Below are 8,563 nucleotides of genomic sequence, written 5' to 3' on the forward strand. Positions count from 1 at the left end.
TGAAAATATTTCAAATAAAACTGCACAAACATTTTAATTAAAACGATCTTTTTGCAAACTGTAGCCTATAACTTTGGCTATAAAGTTGAAAAAGTATTAATTTATATACAATATACATGAATGTGCCAATCTTCACTCCGCTCAAAACATTTAAACTCCCAACACCATCTGCAAATTTAACAAGAAAATTAAAAGACAACGCGTTACATGGACACACAATCCCATGCCAAAATTCAAGCCCTGTAATGGCATTAATATTCATCTGGAGCAAATGAAAAGAGTGAGGTGGGATTGTGGATCACAATTGGGATCACAAGCTGTAGGAGATATGAGCACGAGCGCTGCTGGTATCATGTATTTATTCAGATATTTCAGCATCAATGTGTATAGAAAAATTTATATATTTCAAAACACTACATTGCATTTATTTATATTGCACTATTTATTATTTCAGACTACAAATCAAAAAAGGAATGTTTTATATAGGGGTAAGGATACCCATATTAAGCCTCTCTCTCTGAAGTCAAATAAAAAACAGAGAAAATAATATTTAAGTCTAGTGAACTCTGACCTGCGAATTCGCTCTACCTTTTATGTATAAGTCTCACCTCCAATGAAGAATTTGAAAACCTGTAACTGCTGTGTTGTTTATGAGAAAGAAAGTGAAAAAAAGTTTGAAACTGCTATCAATTTTTTTTTTTTAATCTCTGTGACTTTACACCTACAAATTCCACTGTCACAGGTGCTCAGTTTTGCTATAATGAAACCCTCACAGAACATGGTAATAATCAGCCATCCATGCAAAAGCAAAGGTCGGTGTAGTTTACAGGTGCATCTGTCCAGGCCAACATCTGATGCCTTGATGCCTTCCGCTGGGATCCCAGAAAACCTGAAATAAAAAAATAGTACAGTTCAAAATCTATCATACATACATCTCATCTGGTATCACAAATTATCATTCCAGGTTCACTTTAAGATATGCTCAATATTAGTGCTGCACAATATTGAAAAATTTAGAGTTTATTTAGAGATATCAGCCGTATGGTTTAGTGCATGCGCTAACGGCTCCAGGTTTGTATCTGGTAAATTACCCCACTAATAATGCCCAGAATGGTACCAAACTACTACAGTAGTACAAATAGGTTCTGTACTCATTAAACGAGGCATTGGAAAGTTTGTAAGTACATCAGGAGTTTATTTAAATAACACTTGCCTGACGGCGAATGCTACTGCTGATGTTGACGTCACTTTATGAGTACAGAACCTATTTGTACTACTCATTTTCCCCGACATAGAGCAGACCGGCACACAACAAAAACTGCTGTTCGGATGTTCCCTTTTCTGATATTTTAGCCTTCGTGACATTTTAATTAAAACAGAAGTAAGAATTTTAGTGTAATAAGCAAAAATTAACAGTAAACTCAGAGATCACCTACCGCTGCAGATGTGTACGGAAGTGAAAAGCGGAAATGCTTAGACCTCTTTCCGGTTCAACCGCTGGGCGCTCCGCATAACCTCTATTGGGGGGATTTTGTAGAGTGAACCTGCATAGAAAATTACAATAGATAACAAGCATAGATAAATACAATAGAAGAAAAACACAGTTGAAATAAGCAGTGCATTATGTTTTTCAGTTAAATCTAACTTATCAGGTACAGAAATTGATTTATCAAAATGTAAAATAAGTCTTCAGTGTAAAAATAAAATAACTATAAAATTAATGTATCTTTGCTAAAGCTACAAGTCATTCTCTCTTTTGATGTTTGATCACCATTGGCGACACAAGCAGCTGCGGGTACGTTAGGCTGCTGTCCCTTTAAGACGAATGCGCAGAACTAATATAAATGACACGCATCCGTTTTCTTTCTGTTTAAAACACAAGACAAGAGGAAACTCGCCATTTTGACTTCATTTTGCGTGCACGTGTCTGTTTAAGCTAAAAAAAAAAAGTGAAAGAGAACTGAATTCGGCTAAACTCACCTTCTTCATCTACTGACTGTGGATGGCATCAAGGTCTTGTCCTGAAGAATACAGGGCCAAACAATAGGGATTTTATCTCATCTGGTAACAAGAGCAAAGCCATAACTTTAAGAACTCTAATGATATATTTACCCCCTGATATTGCATTGGGGATATCAATTCAAACATTTTTAAAGGCTAAGAGTATGAGCCACAGCTGCCCAAGATATCTAGGGGTTGCAAATTAGTCATGGCTATAAACCTGTATGCATGGCATCTACTTTGTATTTTTTATAAAGCAATGTTCTATGCATTTGTCCCTGTCAAATAAACATTAAATAAATAAATCTGTGAAAAATAACTGCCTAAAGTTGTCGACCCCCTGAACCGCATTTAAAAGTACAAAGAATTTCAGTATTGATCAATAAAAAAAAATAAAAAAATACATAAATACCTTTGAGTTGGACAGTATGTTGTCAGTCTCATTGGCCAACATAATTCAAAACAGACCTAAAGAAATAAAATAAAATATAGTAATCATCAGGATATCATGTTATCATAATAGTTAAATGAATTATTATAACTATGACCATTATAATATTGTATTAGTCGCCTATTATTTAGCTGATTATTTAGCTTACAGGCTTCTCAAGGACAATCTCACTGAAAAAACTTGGGGTTAATGATTTTAAAATGTGAGACTTATTTCAAAAGCATAAATCTTACAGACCCCAAACCTTTGGACAGCAGTGCACTGCATGTTTGAGGTGGTTTTGCTTACTAGTCATATGGTTCATAGAGATTTTCTTGGACAGGGAGTGCAGCAGGCCATCACAGCATGATGATCTAGGAACATAACATGCTGTTTGTCACAGAGCCAAAAATATTACATGTGATAGGTTTATTACAAGGAACCAAGCTAGAACAGAGGTGAAATGCAGAAAAGATAAATATATACAAATCTTAAGATAATATATTGTGAAATAAATGCATATGGAATTATCATCATGATTAAACAATAACTCACCCCTTGTTGTAGAGTTTTATTTTTTCTCTCGCTATTCTGAAATCACATTTTAGCAATATTGGTAAGTAACGTCACTGATTAAGTTAACAATACAGTGCATTCTTTTTGGTTAGCCTAAATAAATTAGCTTACTTCCCATTGACAAATTACCAGCAAAACTATCAAAAACTGTTATCTACACTAAATATGTGTTTAAAAACCCAAACTTTCATAAATAAGACCTCAACTTAACGTAACTTAGGCCTAACGTTGTCTTTTGAAACCGGTTAGCTAGCGTAGATGCTAACGGACTTTTTCAAAGACATAAAACCATTTCTTTAAAATAAATATTTAACAGAAGCGTGTCAATTACACGTAAGAAATGTGTCAGGGGCGTTTGTGTGTATTATTTGTGAGATTTTGTTGTCTAAACTTACCTGAAAGCAGTGAAACCAACAGCGAGAGACGGGAGTTTTGTTGTTTGTCAGTTGTCGATGACGTTTCCATCTGCTCTCGAGCAGCGCACGTGCTCCAGTGTTTGATCACGCGCATGCGCATTAAAACACTTCAAAGTCATGCAGCATTTAAATAAACATATAGAATTAAAATATAACATAATTTAAAATATCATTAATAAAAAGTTATTGCGAATAGATCTGAACGTTGTTGGTTATCTTATAACCTTAGGGGACCGTACTGACGACGTTGTCAGTTGGTAATCTGCCTGTTAATAGTAGGCTAAGTGATATTAAAATAATAACCTGCAGAGAACGTTCCCAGAACGTTCTCTTTAGGTTATACAAATAAAACCTAAAACCTGCAAGGAAACGTTCTGGGAAGGTTCTCTTTAGGTTATAAAAATTAAACCTAAAAATAACCTGCAGGGAACGTTCTGGGAAGGTTCTCTTTAGGTTATTAAATAACAACCTGCAGGGAACGTTCCCAGAACGTTCTCTTTAGGTTATAAATTTAAACCTAAAAATAACCTACAGGGAACGTTCTGGGAACGTTCCCTTAAAGTTATAAAAATAGATCCTAAAAATAACCTACAGGGAATGTTCCCAGAACGTTCTCTTTAGGTTATAAATTTAAACCTAAAAATAACCTACAGGGAACGTTCTGGGAACGTTCCCTTAAAGTTATAAAAATATATCCAAAAAATAACCTAAAGGGAATGTTCCCAGAACGTTCTCTTTAGGTTATAAATTTAAACCTAAAAATAACCTACAGGGAACGTTCTGGGAACGTTCCCTTAATGTTATAAACAAAGATCCTAAAAATAACCTACAGGGAACGTTCCCAGAACGTTCTTGTTTGGTTCCCAAAAAAATAACCAAATGGGAACCAAACGGGAACGTTAGGGGAACGTTCTGTGTTTGCTGGGTCCCGGTGCTCGTTCTCTTCAGCTTCAACGCGCGGGATCAAGCAGCAACGCAAAACATTAAAAGCTATGATTGGGACTGTCATATCATTATACTTGTAGCCTATACACTATTGTAATAAAAAGTTGTAAATTCTTTGGGTTTAGTTGCATTCTTCAGCAACGTTAAGTTGATTAAGCTTCTAGCAAAGCGATTCAGTTTAATGTTCGTTCTCTTCAGCTTCAGCGCGCGCCGCTCAAACAGCAATGATGTCATTTGAAACAGTAAGCCTATTAGATATGTTTACTATTAGGCCTACGGTAATATTAAAAATGTTTATTTTTTGTATATTATTAATAACTAGCACTTTTTTGTTCTGGTATTATTTCCTATTATTACGTAATTTCCTTATTGTGCTGAGGCGATTCCATTTTATTTATCAATGGCACATGGATTTTTCTTTATTATGAAACCTTATTATAAAGTGTTACCATTTTTTAATAAAGAATGTTGGCCATAGGAATGTAAAATTAATTTTATAATAAAGTTGCCAGAAATTCGACCAGGTATTAATGTTATGTTACTTACATTTGACTTATGTTCCTAAATTCCTGTTTCTGCTGTTGGTTTGAAACTTTAACATAATATTATGCTATAGGCAATGTGAAACCTTTGAGCTAGTCATTCCAGCTTCATGTCAGTGACTTCTCAGCGGTAGATTTACACTCAGGAAACTGCACTTATTCGCAATCACAAAAGTTCATTATTTGATCGTGCTTTAAAGCTTTGCCGTTTTGCCAAGCTTTGCCAGTAAACATTTCATTGGCGTTCTGTTCTGACATGATGCATTTTTTTCTGAGCGCGTACGCGCGCGCGCACTGTCAAACGATTTTTGTTGGGTCAGACCCTAGCGATGGGGGGCCGAGACTGAGAAAGCAACGTGGAGCTACATGGAAAAATATGCACCAAACAAGCCACTTGGAAATTTAGCTGCTTTCATGAATACAAAATACAATACAAATTTTGGGTGACCCTCCCCCTTGACTAAAAAAAGTTGGATGACCCTCCCCTCAGCAAAGAATAAAATAGCCTACATGACCCTCTCCTATTTTCCTCCGGTGGTCCATAAATAACGAACGGTCCCTTAATTCGGTTATTCTGTTCTATTAAATAATTTAACTAAATCCTGATAACGCATAAAGGTATGCCTATATAGGCTACTGAATTGGTGAAGCCAACGTAAATTTATATGAAACATTTTATGATCAATTACTATATATATATATATATATATATATATATATATATATATATGTATATATATATATATATATATATATATATATATATATATATATATATGAAGAGTTCAGATGCAAAAGCCTCTAAGTGCCATCTGAAATTTTCTTCTAAAATGATCATTTTTATCAAGCTCGTATATTTAAGTTCAGTAATTTCACTTAAATGACAATTAATAGGTAATTTTCATTGCCATTTAAGTGAAATAACTGAATTTAAATATACAAGCTTGATAAAAATGATAATTTTAGAAGAAAATTTCAGATGGCACTTAGAGGCTTTTGCATCTGAACTCTTCATATATATATATATATATATATCACATCACAAGTTATTAATTAAAAAATAATATATTAGGCTACCTTCAATCTCAAAGTTGTGCGCTTTTTTCGCAGTGTGTTTTTTTCTGTCTTGCTTAACCCATCAGGGTATGTCCCATGGGATTTGTAGGAAAAAAATTCTTCGTAAATCCTAGGATCCATTGGAAAAACAACGTGATAATTAAGAGTGCAAACAATTAAGGTACCGTTAGTTATATGCCTGGAATGAATTAGCGCGCGCGATTTTCACAAGTGCACATCCGCCCATAGATGAATTCGACATTCGGCCATTTTCTAAGCAAAACTATATATGTATATTTTTAATTATTTGTAAATTAATATATAAGAGTATATTATATTAATTATTATTAAAATATATTTTCAAAATAAATACAATAAAAAATATCTAAAACTAATATAATAAAAATAATATTTATCATAAAACCAATTTCCAAGTAAACAATATTTTTTTAATTATTAAATTATTATATAAATATAATAATATTAATATAATATATCACAAAACTAATTTCTAAGTAAAACTATATACATATTAATTATTATTAAATTATTATATGAATTATTATTAAAATACTTTAAAATAAAAAAATATATCGGATATTAAAAAATATATATATTCATAAAATTATTAAATACATTTTATTTGGATGTAGTAACAGTTTACATTCACACAAAATGAGTTACAATCAACTGATTTCACCAGTCCATATTTTAATGCTGTGAAAATCCCACTCACCCTGGGAAACCCATCTTGATGAAGATATAATCAAATGCTTTTGTCACCACTCAATCTCTAAACCAAGATGTGACTGGCAGTAGTGTGGTGAGTCTATGACGTTATACACCTGTGCTGGAGAGGGGAGCGGGAGCACTGTGCTGTGCACTATGGGGCGCCGTTTGTAAAGCGGCTCACGCTGAAAATAACAGCAATATTTTGTCACATTTAGCTTCAAACAATGTTTAAAAAACTGGTATGAATTTTTGACGGTCACTTTTTACCACATTTACAACAATATTTGTCAACTTAAAGATATTTTAAATAGTTAAATCTAAATATTAAATGTTACACCTAAATGTTAAATGTTAAATCTAAATGCTAAATCTAAATCTAAATGTTAAATCTAAATATTAAATCTAAATCTAAATGTTAAATCTAAATGTTAAATGTTAAATCTAAATCTAAATGTTAAATCTAAATCTAAATATTAAATCTAAATCTAAATGTTAAATCTAAATGTTAAATCTAAATCTAAATGTTAAATCTAAATGTTAAATCTAAATGTTAAATCTAAATCTAAATCTAAATGTTGAATCTAAATATAAATGTTAAATCTAAATGTTAAATCTAAATATAAATATAAATGTTGAATCTAAATCTAAATGTTAAATCTAAATCTAAATGTTGAATCTAAATGTTTGGGTTGAAACTAAATATTTAACTAATATGCAAATTCAAAATGCCGGTAACAGGAAGTGCCAAAATAAAAGCTCGAGGTGGTCAGTGTGTGTTTATAGCATGGTTTATAGTGTCAAATAACGAATAAAAACCATCTCATCCGAGGAAATGGACTCTTGGACATAGATTATCGTGATAATAACTACCTAAAATAATAAACACGTTTGGAGAAACTGTATTTGAAGAGTAGGCTAGTGTAACTTTTATGAAAAGTGCGGGACTTATAACCTGTAGCCATAATAGCCAGCCACTAGGGGGCTCACTTTGACTGAATGTCATGTCATCACTCTCATTACGAAACTCTACAGTTTCTCCAAACGTGTTTATTATTTTAGGAAGTTATTATCGTTATATTATAGTTATTATTATGAGATGGTTTTTATTCATTATTTGACACTATAAACCATGCTATAAACACACACTGACCACCTCGAGCTTTTATTTTGCCACTTCCGGCATTTTGAATTTGCATTTTAGTTAAATATTTAGTTTCACCCAAAACATTTAGATTCAACATTTAGATTTAGATTCAACATTTAGATTTAGATTTAGATTTAACATTTAGATTTAGATTTAACATTTAGATTTAACATTTAGATTTAGATTTAATATTTAGATTTAACATTTAGATTTAGATTTAACATTTAACATTTAGATTTAACATTTAGATTTAATATTTAGATTTAACATTTAGATTTAGATTTAACATTTAGATTTAACATTTAGATTTAGATTTAATATTTAGATTTAACATTTAGATTTAGATTTAACATTTAGATTTAGATTTAACATTTAGATTTAATATTTAACATTTAGGTGTAACATTTAATATTTAGATTTAACTATTTAAAATATCTCTAAGTTGACAAATATTGTTGTAAATGTGGTAAAAAGTGACTGTCAAAAATTCATACCAGTTTTTTTAACATTGTTTGAAGTTAAATGTGACAAAATGTTGCTGTTATTTTCAGCGTGAGCCGCTTTACAAACGGCGCCCCATAGTGCACCAGTCCGTATTTTAATGCTGTGAAAATCCCACTCCCCCTGCTAAACCCATCTCGTTTTTTAGCAGTTTTTTTTTATTATTTGAAAAAAGGGCACCTGACCGCAAAGCAATTGCTCCAGCTATTTTAATTGTATA

General features: G+C 32.0%; 1 long non-coding RNA gene across 3 annotated transcripts; it reads right to left on the reverse strand.

Moving 5' to 3' along the window:
- Positions 1-342: 342 nt before the first annotated feature.
- LOC308688794 lies at positions 343-3,941 on the reverse strand. Of its 3 annotated transcripts, XR_014029937.1 has the most exons (6): positions 2,987-3,941; positions 2,741-2,805; positions 2,414-2,469; positions 1,981-2,061; positions 1,437-1,544; positions 343-889 (listed from the first exon to the last, which is right to left on the reverse strand). It is a non-coding gene; the product is annotated as an uncharacterized lncRNA (long non-coding RNA). The 3 variants fall into 3 exon arrangements; XR_014029938.1 differs by having other exon boundaries at positions 1,981-2,021; positions 2,741-3,941; XR_014029939.1 differs by having other exon boundaries at positions 1,981-2,021; positions 2,414-3,941.
- Between the last annotated feature and the right edge of the window lie 4,622 nt (positions 3,942-8,563).

The sequence above is a fragment of the Scardinius erythrophthalmus genome (assembly GCF_964197995.2).
Source record: "Scardinius erythrophthalmus genome assembly, chromosome: 3".
NCBI classification, from domain to species: domain Eukaryota; kingdom Metazoa; phylum Chordata; class Actinopteri; order Cypriniformes; family Leuciscidae; genus Scardinius; species Scardinius erythrophthalmus.